General features: G+C 40.6%; 1 pseudogene; it reads right to left on the minus strand.

The window, feature by feature from the left end:
* LOC138159525 (cocaine esterase-like) overlaps nucleotides 1-17184 on the minus strand; it is a 21127-nt pseudogene extending 3943 nt beyond the window's left edge.
* Between the last annotated feature and the right edge of the window lie 297 nt (nucleotides 17185-17481).

Here is a 17481-nt window from a genome sequence, read left to right on the forward strand (position 1 = left end):
AAGAAAGAAAGAAAGAAAGAAAGAAAGAAAGAAAGAAAGAAAGAAAGAAAGAAAGAAAGGAAGGAAGGAAGGAAGGAAGGAAGGAAGGAAGGAAGGAAGGAAGAAAGAAAGAAAGAAAGAAAGAAAGAAAGAAAGAAAGAAAGAAAGAAAGAAAGAAAGAAAGAAAGAAAGAAAGAAAGAAAGAAAGAAAGAAAGAAGGGAGGGAGGGAAGGCTTCCAGCACGTCGGACAGATCCTCCGTGCAGGATTTATGGAAGCACAAGGAAAGAATCACCCAGGAGGAGGTAGTGAACCAGGCTAGTGTCTACATCAGAGGAGAGGTGAGGCATTGCTGAGGTCACTGGGTCACAGACACATGGAAACTGTTTTTTTGCGTTCCTGCCTCATCTTCCCTTCTAGGGAGTAAATGTCAGGAAGTCAGAGACTGTGTCTTTTTTATCTTTGTGTCCTCCCCAGAACTGAACAGAGAGGTCTCTGCATGTTGGATGTGTTTAATCATGTAAACTGAATCAAACAGAATAGCTGATTCAATCCCTTCCTTCCCCACACTGCAACTCTCACATGGTATTTGGGAAGATCAAACAGTAGCTTGATGAGAAGTAGAGCGAGCACTGAACATGGAGCCAGGAGAACACAAGTTCAGATCCTGACTCAGACCCTTCACCAGCTCTGTGAGGCACCTTTCTCAGTCTCAGTTTCTTCATCTGTAAAATGCGGATAGCACCAGCCCCTACTTCACAGGGTCATTTTGAGGCTGTCAGATGAGAATGTCATACACAAAGCTCTTTGTAAGCCTTCAAGCAGTATAAAATGCTAGTTATTTTTAGCTATTATTTTTATTATTAAATGAGCTGATTATGGGAGGGTGCTTTGTGGAAAGGTAAGGCATTATTATGCTTTTTGATGTCAGAGAGAGTAAGGTAGATGATGGAGATGACAGGCCAGAGCCCCAGGGATTCTGCCCCCATCTTCCCTCCCACCCCAAGCCATCACTTTCCACTCCCTCTCGTCTCCACTGTTTACAAGGTCCTCCAAAGACAAAACGCAGCTCATCACCATGGTCTGCCTTCACAAAATCGGGCTTGAGGCCCTTAAGTATTCTTGGGCGGTGCTGAAATTCATAAAAGTAGACTGGAGAGATGGGACCTAGCAAAACAGAAAAAAATGCTTGTGGTTATTGACTCATTGAACACAGGCAATAGTCACATGCCAGTGGCTCCTGGTCTGATTCCCTTCCTTGGGGTGGGGGGACTATTAACAGGCAAGCTCCTAGAGGGCAGCCCCTTAACAATTACTGTCTGATTCATGGTGGAAAATGCTATTGACATCCAGAGAAAGGGCTATGGAGTCTGAATGCAGAAAGAGGAATACCATTTGCTCTCCCCCGCCTTTTTATTGGTTTCTTCTTTCTTCTGATTTTTTCCCTTTGTTTCTACTTCTTCCTTACACTATGACTAATGTGGAAATATGTTTACTTTGATTGTACATGTATAGCCTACATCAGATGGTATACCATTTTGGAGAGGGGGGAATAGAGGGAGGGGGAGAAAATTTAGAACTCAAAATCTTATAGAAGCAAATGTTGAAAACTAAAACTAACTAACATTTAAAAAAATCAAACCAAGTACTGTCTGAAAATGATGCTGTAAGGTAGGACAAGTGTTGGGGCCTTTTGTAACAAGACCTACTTTGGAGGCCTGGTCCTGCTGCTGACAGACTACAAGACCTTAGGGAAATCCTTTTATTTCTCTGAGGCTGATTTTTCAATTGTAAGGTGGAGATAATAATGTTTGGTTTATCTACCCTATAGGAAGGGGAGGGGAAGAGAATAAGCACTTTTATTCAGTTTTTGTCAGTCGCATTTGACTCTGCCTGATCTCATTTGGGTTTGTTTTTGCCTTTTGGAGGGTAATTGGGGTTAAGTAACTTGCCCAAGGTTACATGGCTAGTTTTTTTGGGGTAGGTGTTAAGTGTCTGAGGCAGGAACCTAACTTGGGTCCTCCTGACTCCAGGGCCAGTGCTTTACTCACTGTGCCACCTACCCGCCCTCATTTGGGGTTTTCTTAGTGAAGATACTGGAGTAGTTTGCCATTTCCTTGTCTGGCTCATTTTACAGTTGAGAAAACTGAGGCAAAGAGGGTGAAGTGACTTGTCCAAGGTCACACAGCTAGTAAATGTCTGAGTCCAGATTTGAACTCAGGAAGAAGAGTCTTCCTGACTCTAGGTCCAGCACTCCATTCACTATGCCACCTAGCTGTCCCATGAATAAGCATTTACAGAGCACCTTCTTTGTGCCAGATGCTGTGCCAAGTGCTTTACAAATATTATATCACTGGAGACTTGTAATCACCCTGTGACAGAGGTGCTATTATTATTCCCATTTTATAATTGAGGAAACTGAGACTAACAGAGGTTAAATGTCTTGCTCAGGATCACACAACTAGAAGGTGTCTGAGTCTGGATTTGAACTCAGGTCTTCCTGACTCCAGGTCTGATATTCTATTCACTGGGATGAAGTTGTTGTGAGGATGCAGTGGGATAATGGATGCAAAGTGTTTTAGAACAATAAAGCCCTCCAGCAGGGGTTCTTGATTTTATTCTTAGTGGAGCACTTTGATAACTCAATTTCAATATAATTGGTTTTTGATACTATGTATTTTATTTTATACATTTAAAAACTTTCCCTGGACTGCCAAAGGGGTCCATAATACATGGAATAGGGTGAATCATCTTAAGAATATCTGCTTAAATTATTGTGGATTATGATATTTATTATATTATTATAATTATTATTAGTTGTTGTAGGGAATGGTTACTAAGTTCACCCCTATTGGAGGTATGCAGGGGTAGGAGGGAAGAAGAAGGAGGGTGCAGAGGGCATTTAACCAGTCTGGAGGCTATGAAAGCAAAGCCAGAGGCAGGAGCCTCCTTCTGCATGAGTTTGTGGGTAACATACAAACATTGCCCCACAGATGAGACATTCTTACCCTGATTCTGAAAAGGGCCCATGCCATACTCACGGTGTTGATATTTGGCCACTTTGAGGGAAGGAATAACAAAGACCAAATACTCCATCATGTCCTGGAATTGAGCTCGACGTTCTCCCGGGTCCTCAGCATTTCTTAAATACTCTGATCCATTATCAAATGCACAAGCTCAGGAGGTAAACCCTATAGGAGACCAGGAAGAGAGAGAGTAACAGAAAAAGGAACTTTCTTGGCAGTGGATTGTTAGGGGATGTTTGCTGGCTGATTGTAAGGAATGAGCAAGGGAGCTAGGGGGCACAGTAGATAAAGCACTGGCCCTAGAGTCAGGATGACCTGAGTTAATATCTGCCTTCTGACATGTATTAGCTATGTGACCCTGGGCAAGTCACTGAACCTTGTTTGCCTCCGCTTCTCATCTGTAAAATGAGCTGGAGAAGGAAATGGCAAACCACCCTGGTATCTTTTCCAAGAAGACCCCAAAAGGAGTTTCAAAGAGTCAGACATAACTCATCAGCTAAACAACCACAAGGAATAAGTCCACACAACTTTGCCTGCTATTCATAGATCCTTAATCTCATTAGATCCCTTTATAACCTCCACACCAGGGTCTGCTCTTTCCCGGTTAAATTCCTCAAGAAAATACTAGATGACTAGTTGTTGGGCTTGGTATATGATATGAGGCTTAAGGAAAGCATAGAGCTACATGAGGTCTCCAAAATCCCTTCCTACTCTGTGACTATGAAAGAAAGAAGTCAGAAGGTGGAAGGACCTTCACTGGCTCTCTCCTAGACTATTTCAATGGCCTCCTAATTAATCTGTGCTTGAGATCTCTCCCCACTCCAAGCAATCCTCCATTCATCTTCCAAAGTGATTTTCCAAGCACAGATCTGACCATTTTACTCCCCTGCTCCAACTAAGTAAATTCTAGTGGATGTCCATTACCTCTAGGATTAAATATAAACTCTTCTGTTTGGTATTTAGAAGTTTTTAACAACATGGCCCCATTCGGTCTTCTTATACATTATTACCCTTCTCACAATCTGTGGTCCAGGCATGCCAACTTTCTGATTCCTCACACTTCCCCTTCCATCTCCCGTCTCCGCCTTTGTATTGGCAAGACTTGGCTCAGACAGTACCTTCTGTAGAATATCTTTCTTGGTTCCTCCTTCCTCCAGCTGCTAGTGCCTTACCTTTCCCCCCAAATTGACTTTATGTATGTTTTTCATCTATCTCTGGATGTGCAGGTTATCTCCTTCATAGAATGTGAGTTCCCTGAGGGCAGGGATTTTTTCACTTTGTCCCTGTACCTAGCCCAGCACCTGCTAAATAGTGGGTACTTATAAAAAAAAAAAAAAAGAAAAAGCTTGATTAACTGGTATCTCACCAAAGATGGTCTTAGCAATATTGATTGGATACTTTCTTTTTCCATTTTTTCGTAAATCCAGGAAGATCCATTCCCTGTTTAGAGAAAAATTATGCATTGCGAATAGTCTTTAGAACTTTCTGAAATTCATGCACTTTTTAAACAAACCTAATCCAAGTTAGTCATTTTATCCTTTAAGGAGGAACTAGAGCCAAAGACTTGTTTAGGAATTACTGAATAATGCCCAGTACACACTCAACAATTCTCAAGATATTTTGCAAAATGGCGCATAATGCCTAGTACATAATAAACAGCAGTCGCTGTTTCTTCATAATGACCAGTGGCTTTAGATAATGACTGATGCTTACTATAATCCATTATGCTAGAAATGATGCAGGGAGAATTCTATCTTTCTGACTAGTGTAAATAGACTGACTTTATGTGCATATGCTTAAGGAGGCAGCTGACAAATGACTGTTAATATCATACCATATTTAAAATTTATATTCAATCAGTAGCCTTTAGATATGATGACCTGAAGTCCATAGGAAAGAGACCTTATCTCACACCAGGAGGCCCAAGTTCTAATCCCAACTGTGTGAGGAGTTAAATTATTTCCTTTCTGGGAGCCTCAGTTCTCTACTATTATTATTATTGGCAAGGGGAAAGCAAGCCAATTGGTGTTAAGTGACTTACCCAAGATCACACAGCAAGTAAGTGTGTCAAGTGTCTGAGGCTGGATTTAAACTCAGGTCCTCCTGAATCCAGGGCTGGTGCTCTATCCACAGTGCCACTTAGCTGCCCTTCTCAGTTCTCTACTTTACAAAATGGGGATAACTAGGCTAGTGTGATGAACCTCACAGAGGGTGCTATGAAAGCAGTTTTTTTTGTAGACAATAAAATGCTCTGTTAATATCACTTGGCATTATTCACTATTCATCTAAAATAAAGAGACTTGGGACAGTTAGGTGACAAAGTGTATAGAGCCCAGGACCTAGAGTCAGGAGAACCTGAGTTCAAATCTGTCCACTTACTAATTTTGTGACTGTGGCAAATAATTTAACCCCGATTGCCTCCAGATATGAAAAAAATTTTAAAATTAAAAAGCAAAAACAAAATAAAACAACGTGTAGAGGATATTTTAACCAAAGAAACTAATCTGGCATGGGCTTCTCTTCCAACAGATTTAAAAATGAAATGAGTCATCCATAGAGAAAATAACCAAAGGCTGAATCATTTCTGATTCTTCCAGGAAGGCCTGTTCAGGGTAACTTTTCTGATTTTAGAAAAGGCAAATTTACAGATGATACAAAGTCAGGAGGGCAAGTTAACACACTAGATCATAGAGTCAGGATCCAAAAAATGGACCTGACAGGCTAGAATACTGGACTGACCAGAGCCACTGTAATCACATTTAATGGGGACAAAGTCTTATACATGTAATTTAAAAAATTTTTACTTTACAATCTCAACTTGAGGGATACATGGTTACATGAAAATTTACTTGAAAAAGATCTATGGATATTGCTGAACCACAAGCCTATAAGGAGACAAGACGGTAATATGACAACCTAGAAAGGCAATGTGATATTGAGTGTGTTGAAAGGCACAGTTTCCCACATTAAGGAGGTAATAGTCCCTTTGCACTCTGCCACTGGGAATTCTACAGTTATCCCTTCCACTTTTTGACTTTTCTCATTGTGATTTTAAAATAATGCAGGTAGGCGTAAGAAATTAAGTGTGATTTTTTGGGGAGTTTTGTGGAAGCCACAAATGACAATTAGAGGTCAGCAGATGACACAGGAAAATTTTAGAAACTCAGAAATACATAAAATATATGTATAGTATTGCATAATATCAACATATGTTATCCTTTAATACCATAATAATTCAGTCTTCTCTTCTACAAAGGGTGGGGGAGTGTAGGCAAAAACTTTACAGATTTTTCAAGATCGTGGAGGTTCTCCACCCCTAATGCACCACAATGTGGAAAGGATGACTGTATATCTGGAATCTTTTGTTCAGTTCTGGGGACCACATCTGAGGCAGAAAATAGAGAAGCCAAGAAGGGATGGATGGTCTTGCCATATAGGGATATGTTGAAGGAACTTGCTTTGATGATCAAAGAAAAAACTTGGGGCAAGTGCAGACCTGATAGTTGTCTTTAACTATTTGATGGATAGTCACTTGGAAGAGGTATTTAACTGGTGCCATTTACCCTAAAGGAAGAGCTGGGAACAACAGATGGAAATAGAAAAAGAAGTAAATTTCTGCTTGATGTCATGACGCCCTGTCCAACCATGAGAGCTGCCTAAAAGTGGAGGGAGCTGCCTCAGGAGGCAGTGGGTTTTCCCTCCTTGGAGGTCTTCAAGCAGAGGCAGGATATCCATTGGTCCAGTAAGTTATAGAAGGGTTTCTTTCACTCTGTCTTAGATGCCATGGCCACCACGATTCTGACCAACTCAAAAAGTCTGTGATTCTTTAGAGAAGCATAAACTGTCTAGATCAAAGAGAAGCTGGCACAGAATAGAACATACTAGAATCTTACCACAGGAATAGTCCAACCATATTCATGGTTGTTGACACCGATGATGGAAGGGACATGGTTGAACTCTCCTGCAGCCAGCAACTCTTCAGAATGTTTGGGGAAGAATTGCCCATCAACTATACCAGGAATTAACTTGAAATGCTAAAGAAAGAAGAAAAAAAAGAATAGAAAAGGCAAGTCTGTCTCCACAATCTCCCATGTATCACTTTCTCATCATTCTCACTGTTAACCTATTTCAGACACTTTTTATTACTTAATTGGAGTGTCTCTCTCCCCCCCTCCCTTTTTGTAGGCAAACAGAGTGACTTCCTCAGGGTCACACAACTAGTTCGTGTCTCTGGCTAGATATGAAGTCAAGTCTTCCTGGCTTCAGGCATGGTGCTTTATTCACTTAGACCTCCTCAAAGGTTTACCCATCTATAAAATGGGAATAATTATTCTTGCACTTCTTACCTCATGGCTTGTTATAAGAAAGGCACTTAATAAACCAGCATGATAATAAGAAGGGATGACTTTGTAGACATGACATACATATGAACAAAGGCACAAAGGTAAGAGAGTATAGGGAACATTTAGAAGACTGAGGACAGATGAATTTGACTGGAGTAAAGAGTGCTTGCATGTAAGTAATAACAGACAAGGTCAGAAAGGTGTGGAGGCCCCAAAGTGTTCAGTGCTCTGATTCTGGTTTGGATTTGAGTGGAAGTCAGGAATTCTTTCTTCTCCCATCTCCTTGGCATCTGCACGGCCAAAATGAGACTGAATCTCACAGGTGTCTTGGCAAAGGATACTCATAAGATTTCAGATTTTGAGTTGGAAGGTACTTTAGGAGACCATCTGGTCTAACCCCTCATTTTCCAGATGAGGAAACAGTTGTCAAATCAGGATGAAAAACACAATATTTTTCAAAATGAAGGAGGAAAAGTCAACACAGCGAATAGAGAGAGTAATTAAATGTAGGGGCAACTAAGGGCCACAGTGGACAGAGTGCCAGGCCTGGAGTCAGAAAAACTCTCCTTCCGAAATTAAAATCTGACCTCAGACACTACTTGTAAGACCCTGGGCAAATTGTTTAATCCTGTTTGCCTCAGTTTCTTAATGAGCCAGAGAAGGCAAAAACAAAGCACTCCAGTATCTTTGCCAAGAAAACTCCAAATTAGGTCATAAAGAGTCAAACATGGCTGAAAAAATGATTGAACAATTAGATAAAATTAGAACTGGTTTAACACTTAATCTGGCTCTAACACTTCCTACTAAGTGAATACAGGCAAAGAACTGTAATTCTTTGAGGAAACACTGCGATGAGGTGAATAAAGATTTTGGTCCTGAAGACCTGGGGTCAGGGATCCTTCTTGATACTTGTGAACTGTGTGACATTTTACAAAGTCACTTAACCCTTCTCAGACTCAGTTTCCTCCTTTGTAAAATGTCCAATTGATACATCAATCCTCAAATTGTCCTAGGCTCTGGGGATACAAGTATGAAAGCAAATAGTTCCCTGTCCTCTAGTTACTTCTGTTCAATGATTCTAATTTCCAAATCTATAATTTGGGAATGACATCATACTTGTACTACCAATAGTACATGATTGTTGCAAAATTATTGAAATGATAGAATATATATATATATATATATATATATATGTATATATATATATATAAATTGTATTTTTATTAAAGGAATGTTTAGATGATAGCTATCAATCCCAGGGGGTAGAGAAAGCCTTTCCACAACAGTGATTCTTTCTTCCAAAGATCCATGGGGTGTTAGATCTGGAAGGTGACAAATAACAGAATATTGGATCTGGAAGGGACCACCACCACCATCATCATTGTCATCATCATCATCATCATCATCATCATCATCATCACATTTATTTAGTGCTAACTATGTGTTAGGTACTGTTCTAATAAGCACTTTGCAATTATTATCATTCAATCCTCATTAGAACCCTGGGAAGTAGGTGGTATTATTATACCCATTTTGTGAGTAAGGAAACTGAGGCAAATGGGTTAAATGACAGCTAGTGTTGGAGGCTAGATTTAAACTCAGGTCAGTTTTCCTAGCACTCTAACCACTGTATCACCTAGCTGCATTCTCCATACCTTAACTTATAGAATGTTGGCGCATAGAATATTATATCAGGAAAAAAGTTTTGTAAGGAAGAATATCAGAAGTGGAAGAAAAATTGGAATATATAATGTTGGAACCCAAAATGTTAGAATCCAATTACAATGGATCCTTCCAGTTCTAAACCTGTGATTCTGTAAGCAGAGAAAGTTTGAGTGGGGAAAGTTTTAAGACTGGAGAATGAAAAACTTAGAACCTGAAAAGTTTAAAACATAGAATTGGGGTGGCTAGGTGGCACAGTGAATAAAGCACTGGTCCTGGAGTTAGGAGGACCTGAATTCAAATCTGGCCTCAGATACTTAACACTTACTAGCTGTGTGACCTTGGGCAAGTCACTTAACCCCAATTGCCCTTCCCTTCCCCCTCCAAAGAGCAAAAATAAAAACAAAAAAGGCCCCCCCAAAAAACCCCCCAAACCCAGAATGTTGGAAGGATTCTTAGGACAAAGCATGTCCAGAGTGGAAGGGATAGAACGCTGGCGCACACACACACACACACACACACACACACACACACACACACACACATGTCTAAAGCATAGAATGTTTGGAGGTAGGAGAGATCCAATAAAGCAGAGCACCAGAGCTAGAAGTTACCTTCAGACATAAAATATTGGAAGTGGAAATATCCTTGAAGATCATCTTGTCTAAGACCCTCATGTTAGTAAGGGGAAACTGAGGCTGAGTGACATGCCCAATATCTTCACCTCAGCCCCACCTACTGAAGGTTGGGTGTCCAGTCTCCCCAAACTGTTTTGGCAACTCTTCTTTGTACTGGAACCCTGGCTTCTCTGCTTACATACCTTGGTAATGGCCAGGATCTCATCCTCATATTTACTTCTAAGGCACTGAACCATGGAGGCAGAACTGTCTCTCTCACAAGTAGAGAGATTGGCAATGACCTGCAAAGAGGCACCCACACCGAGTTAGAATTCTCATAGAGGAACACTTTCAAACTCATCAGTACGCTTGCAAAGGATCATTTCCATAGGTGATAATGCAGTAATGGAGAAAAGGAAACCAAGTTGGAATCTGTCTGACTATCTCAGGGGGTGAGTCCACCAATCATGAGCCTACAATGTACAGGTCTCAGTGCCAGCCAGTAGAGATGGGAATGGGCAGGGACAGGTTACAAAGACACAGTCCCTACTCCCAAAGAGTTTACCATTTCCTCAGGGAGAAAAGACCTAAATATCCCTGAAGGACACACAATGGAGTCCAGAATATTGAAAGAGCCCTGACATTGGCTTATAGAGCTCAGTTCTGATCCCAACTCAGTTACCAACTTATTGTGTGACCTTGGATAAGTCAGAATGACAGCAGTAGAGAAGTAGAAGGGACCTCACAGATTATCCCATCTAACCTGGACCTGGAGCCCTTGAGGAATTCTTCCTGCTGTTCTGGGGGTGTTGGAAAAGAGAATTTGAGCTAGAAGGAACTTTACAGACCATCTAATTGAATCCACTTTTACAGTCACAAGCATAGTAAGAAGCACAGACAGGAAGTGAATACTTCCTTTCTGTGCCTCAGTTTCCTCCTCTGTAAAAACCAGGGGTCTGGAGTAGATCTCTATGAGAGCTTTCAGCTTGAACATTCAGTCACATTCTGATGTACCTTCTTATAGCCAAGGTGAGCCAGAAGATCAAAGGCACACTGGACCACAGGATTGGGAGGCCAGTAAGCTAAGGAAGGATGGGAGTGATTTCAAAGACCAAAGAACAAGGAACTTACATTTGCAACTGTTTCTGAGATGGAAGAAATAAAGCTAGGGAGGATGGCCACACCACTCTCCATGATTGCTCTATGGAACAAGCCTTTGGACATGGGAGACCACCTGGGGGAGCAAAGCAGAAGGGAGCTTTATTACTCTGTGGGGCACCAAGCAGGTAAAAATGAAAGTAACACAAATACACACACACACACACACACACATGTGCACATTATATGACAACCTGCTTTGACAGACAGAGATGCAGGGCACTCACGAAGGAGAATCATACTATGGTAAGGTGTTGGTGGGAGTATGCACTCAGTGTGGTATCTGAGAAGATCAGTATTAACCCTTGAAGGCAGGTTTATTTGGGACAGACAATCAGCACCACATGTGAGAGAGCATTCCTTTTTTTTTTTTTTCCTTTTTGAAGGCAATTGGGTTTGAGTAACTTGCTCAAGGTTACATGGCTAGTTTTTTTTTGTTTGTTTGTTTGTTTGGTTGGTTTTTGTGTGTGTGTGTGTGTGTGTGTTAAGTGTCTGAGACTGGATCTGAACCCAGGTCCTCCTGACTTCAGGGCCGGCGCTTTACTCACTGTGCCACCTAGCTGCCCCTGAGAGGGCATTCTTAATCAGACCCACATATGCTGGGGAAATTCCCCAGGACTGCTTGTTGATGCAAAACTTAGAAATAACAAGAGTGGGTGCCAGCACACAGCCAGACAGTCAGCTGGGAGTCCATTCAGGACCTGAAGTTTTCACAGGATCATATTAAGTCAGGGCATGTGAAAGTACTGGCTTTCTATTATTGCTTAAACGTTTTATGGTCCTTAGGATCACTTTCCCTATGACTGCCTGTTGGAATCCTAACATTTATAATAACAAGGTGACACAGTGTATTTCAAAAATTACAATTGTCACTCCTTCCCTCTGAGATTACTTTTCCTTTACATGTATATATTTTGTATCTATCCTGCTATTTATGTGTTATCTCCCATTAGAATTGAAATCCTTGAGTGTAGGAATTGACTTTCTTTTGTATGCCAAACAAATTTATTTGTTTAACAAATAATTTAACATTTAAAGAGATTTAACAGTCATTAGCATATAATAAGTGCTTAGAAATGCTTAACAGACTGATTGACTGAAGAAGGTGATGATCTGACCTGTGCCCTAGGAAGATCAGTGACAGCTGAGTGGAGGATGAAGTGGAGTAGGGAGAGAAGAGGCAAAGAGGCCAACCAAGCAGGCATTGTTAGTCCAAGTGTAAAGTGCTGAGAGTTTGCACTAGAGGGGTGGTAGTGTCAGAGGAGATAAGTGGATATATATGAGAGATGTAGCAAGGGTAGAATCGATGAGACTTGGCAACAAGTTGGATATAGGGGAAAAGAGAGTGAGTAATAGACCACGACCCCTAGGTGACTGGGAGAATGATGGTCCTTTTAACAAATAATAAGGACTTTGTAAAGAGAAGGGGGCTTGGTGGGAAAGAGAAATCATTTTGAAAATGTTGAGTTTAAACTGTGTTTAGGACATAAATTTTGAGATAGAATACTGCAGGTCTCGAGACTGAAAGCCAGACAGGAGAGAGTGAAGTCAGAGAAAAGAATCAAGCTGTCTAGCCATAAAAGAGAGATTTATGAGATAATAGGTAGTATGGATGACTGGAAGGAATTAGGGAAGCAGATGTGAAGAGGAGGGAGGGAGGGAAGGAGGAGAGAGAGAAGAAGGGATGGAATGGGATCATTTGTATCTGTAGAAAGCTTTGCCTTAGTGAAGAAAAGGTCCAACTCTTCATGTAAGACAGGTAAATAGGAATATAGTAACACAAGGCACCTGACCCATATGAGATAAGGAAGTCTGAGGGAGCTCAGTCGATGGCCTCATTTTTTTTCCAGAAAAATATAAAACAAGGTTCTGAGATGAGATGGTGAGGAGAGGAGACATGAGAAGTTGGAGGAGGGATGTAATGGTTTAGCAAAGCCCTTCTGGTGAGTGAGATAGCAAATTGATTATGGAGGTGCAGAAAGATTGCCTTACTACAGTGAGGATGCGGTTAAGATTATGTAACATTAATCTGTATGGACCCTGGAAAAATGATTTCATGATTTGCTGTCTTCATTCAGCAGTATGCAAAGAAGAGCAAAAGGAGTGGCCAATGGGAGTAATTCAAGGCTCAGGTTTGGCAGGGAATGATTTGTGATAGGATAAGGAGGCAGCATAGAGCTGAAGTGGTTCACTACAGAGTAAAGATGGAGAAGTGAAGATAGTATAACCAGGTAGGGGTGATGGCCTGGGAAAGAACTTATGGTTGGGGAGATTGTAAGTCAAGGTGAGAATGAAGAACAGGGTTAAAGATTACAAAGCAGAGAGTCTAGTGGAATGATAAGAGATTATAATTAGATAGAGGAATTTCAGAATTAATAACCATAGAAATGGAATACCCTCGAGTCAGGGTAAAATCAAGGGTATTACCATCTCTGTACATAACTGAGGTGGGGTGGAGGAGGTCATAAGAAATGAATACACTGAGGAACTGGGGATTTAGAATATTTTAGGGAATATAAAGATGAATGTTGAAATCCCTCAGTATGAAGGTGGGAATTGGGAGAGAGAGAAAGACTATAAAGAAGTCACTGAGCTCATTGAAGAAGGAAGGAAAGTATCCTAGAGGATGATAAGTAGCAGCTACTAGAATCTTGATTGGGTAATGAATATGAATTGAATGAACCTCAAAGGAGGAGAAGTCACTGAGTGATGGTGGTAGAGGGAAAGTCTGGAAGTGGTAGTGGGGGTTTAGCTACCTGCCTGTTTCTCAGTTAGTCTATATTTCCATCCATCCTCTCTCTCTTTCTCTCTCCAGAACCTGAGACCAAGAGAAAGGTGAATTTATTCACCATAAGAAGCAGGGTCATAATTTGAAATTGGGTCCTCTGGCCACAAATCTAGTGGTTTTTCCATTATATCATGATTACTTTGTGGGGAAAGCAAGAAATATGTTGTCTAATCAGGAAATTATGTTTATTATCATTCAACCACTCAGAGATCTGGGAGCTCATCAAGGAAAAAGTACTTCTCCTCACATTTACTGCAGTTAAATCTCACCTGAAGAAGCCAAGGACACCCAGTCTGTACTGGATGTTGACAACTATCACATTCTGGGAGGCAGACAATGTTGAGCCATCATATATGGAAGCAGCACCAAAAACAAGACTGCCACCATGGATCCACACCATCACCTGCAGGAATCAGACATGATTTTCCTTACAGGAACAAATCCCATCAAGCATGGTTTGGTCACTCCCTTGCTCAACACAAAAATACTATATCCTGTTATCTTGTGACCCAGGATAAAGTAGCTCTAAATGTGAGTGAATTAATTTATGAAGAGGTGACAGGATATGCACAGCAGAGTTCCTCTCTGGTAAAAGCCTACTTGGCTTGACTCAGAGGCAGGTCAGATCTTCCTTGGAATATTCCTGGCAGAATCAGCTCCCTAATGTCCTCCTGAGGCCAAAAATATATTCAGAGTAAAATAGCCTCACCAGAAGGATCCTCATTCCCTTGGGCACAGGGAAAGCAGGCAGAGTTTGCTTCTAAGGGACACAGACCCAATCAGACAATAGAGCATGCACTGTGGGTAATAAGCTCTTTGTACCACATCATTTTGTGGATGTTTCAACTGTGGCCCAGAGAACCTTTCTATGTAACAGTAGCTAGTCTCTTAAAGCCAAGATATGTCTTCTATTGGTTCTTTTAAAAAAATTACTTTATTTTTAATTTATGGAATAAAACAAGGATTTCAATAACATAGGCCAATAAAGATGATTGAATGTGTAGGTGCAAATCTGCTATGTATGATTTGCTATTTCTTTTAAATATACAACCAAGTTTGTGACCCAATATGGGGTTCTCTTAGCGCTGCTGGAGTTGTGTGCCATTTCCTTCTCCAGGGGATTAAGGCAAAGAGAGGTTAAATGATTTGCCCATAATGACACAGATAATGAGTGCCTGAGACCAGATCTGAATTTAGGTCTTCATGACTCCAGGCCCAGCGCTCTATCCAGTTCTAAGTGTAAAATGTTGATTAGGCACAAATCTTATAAACTCTATATTTAAAGTTAAAAGAGAAGACGTCCTGTTACTGTTCAGATAACATCATGGTGTTTTGAAAACATGGTTCCTGTTGTCAATGCATTGGGATGTTGCATGCCTAAGAGGTGCAGAGACTTGAAGGGGCTTTTGCTAACATGGGAAGATTCTTTCCTTCTATGGAATGTAGCAAATGATTGGTTGGAATTCTGTGGGGGACATGTTTGGGCATCAGGAAGTAGACAGATTGGTGCTATGTAAGCAAATGACCAAATTCTGGGCACTAAGAAAGCAAGAGAATGTACTGGCTATAACAATGAAACATTTTGCTGTGAGTAACTGAGTGCATGGAGACAACAGGGAGTCCCTCATACAAGGGGACTTGCCTTGGACCTTCTCCCCTTGTGTGATCATCTTGGTGGTTATAACTATGTGCTTGGAATACAGTCTCAGGCAGGATCATTGGATCGTAGGTTTTAGAGCCTGCCTAGTGCAACACCCCCATTTGACAGATGAGGAAACTGAGGCCCAGAGAGGTTAAGTGACTTGCAGAAGGTCATACATTTAGTAAGCGGCAGAGCTGGGCTTTGACCTCAGGAATTCTCACTCTATGTCCTATGCTACTGCACCCATCTCCCTTCCCACCCTCTATTCAAAATATAAACCCTCAGGATACAAACAATGAAGAATCTTTCTGGTATAGCTGGTTATTCCCCAATTGATAAATGCTCAAAAGATATTAACAGGTTGTTTTCAGATGAAGAAATTAAAGCTATCTATAGTTATATGAAAAAAATGCTATAAGTCACTATTGTTTAGACAAATGCCAAATAAAGCAACTCTGAGGTACCACCTCACACCTACTGTATTGCCTAATAAGACAGAAAAGGAAAGTGATAAATGTTGGAGAAGATGCAGGACAATTGGGGCACTAATGCACTATTGGTAGAGTTGTGAATTTATCCAACCATTCTGGAGAGCAATTAGGAACTCTGCCCAAAGGGCAATTAAACTGTTCATACCTGTGATATAACAATACCACTACTAGGTCTGTATCCAAAAGAGATCATAAAAAGGGGAAAGGACCCACATTTACAAAAATGTTTATATCAGCTCTTTATGTGGTGGCAAAGAATTAGAAACTGAGGGTATGTCTTTCAATTGGGGAATGGCTGAACAAGTTGTGGTATATGAATGTAATGGAATACTATTGTGTTAATAGAAATGATGTGCAGGTAGATTCCAGAAAAACCTAGAAAGACTTGCATGAAATTATGCTGAGTTAAGTGAACAGAACCAGGAGAACCTTGTTCACAGTAACAGTAAGTAACTGTGCAATGGTCAACTGTGATTGAGTTAGCTCTTCTCAGTGATACAATGATCCAAGGTAATTCCAAAAGACTCATTCAGAGAAAGAACTATGAAGTCTGAATGCAAATCAAAGCATACTATTTTCACTTTGTTTTGTGTGTGTGTGCATGTGTGTGTGTCTGGCTTTTCCCTTTTTTTGTTTCTTCTTTAACGACATAGCTAATATAGGAATATATTTAAATGGTTGTACACATATAACCTATATCAGATTGCTTACCATTTTGGGAAGAAGGGATGGGAGGAAGGGGGGAATGATAAAAAATTTGAAACTCAAAATCTTATAAAAAACGAATGTTGAAAACAATCTTTATATGTAATTGGAAAAAATAAAAAAAAACCTAATAAAAGCAGTCTTTATATGTAATTGGAAAAAACAAAATTGGAAAAAATTTACCAGAAGAGAGAAAGGAAGAAAAAAAAAGATAGGAAGAAAGGAGGGAAGGAAGGAAGGAATGAAGGAAGGAAGGAACGAAGGAAGAGGAAGGAAGGAAAGAAAGAAAGAAGGAAGGGAGGAAGAGAGAAAATAAATAAGCCACACAATATTTTCTTATGCAAATGCTGAGGTCCTATTTCCAGTCTGTAAGAAGATCCTCTCCCCATCCTTAGTTTTGTCTACCTCCTTTATAATGACTCAGCTTTTCCTCCCACACCCTACCAACAGTGGTTTATAGAACAGTTTCTTTACATAACACAGGGAGAGGGCATAAATATCTCAGTAGCAAACTTAGTTAGGCCTCCTGAAATCAAACTAGCAATAATCTTTCACCCCCAGCCCTCCCAACCAATCAGTCAGGGCACCAAGAAAAAAATGCCCAAGTCCCATATCTCCAATGGGAAAATCAAAGACCTCCTCCCATGTCCCCTCAGAAATCATCCCCTGCTCTGGGGTCAGCCTGGCAGATCTGCTCACCTGGGGCTTGAATCAGGAGGCTCAGGATGCCTAAAGTCAGGACCTTAAGGAGCAGGAAAGTCTTCCACATCTTTCCCTTAGCACAACCTTCTGATTCTGCCTAATCAGATCCTAGGCCTGTCCTTAAATAGGAAAAGAACTGGATCAAAGGGCACTCCAGGGAAATTGGCACTAAGGGTTACTTAGAGCACTTCCTCCTCAGGACTTGTCTTAGGGTTATTGGAAAAAAATAAAAATTAGATTGAATCTCTAAAAGGCTAAAGATAGTTCTGAACTATCCAGCAGGGATATGCTGATAAATGTGTAATAACAAGTTCTCTGGAAAACAAAAGTAAATAAATGTATCCATAACAGCTCTTAAATTTAATCTGT

The sequence above is a fragment of the Petaurus breviceps genome, unplaced genomic scaffold, assembly GCF_028583685.1.
Source record: "Petaurus breviceps papuanus isolate PSGF00001 unplaced genomic scaffold, PetGlider_PUasm1.0 176, whole genome shotgun sequence".
NCBI classification, from domain to species: Eukaryota; Metazoa; Chordata; class Mammalia; order Diprotodontia; family Petauridae; genus Petaurus; species Petaurus breviceps.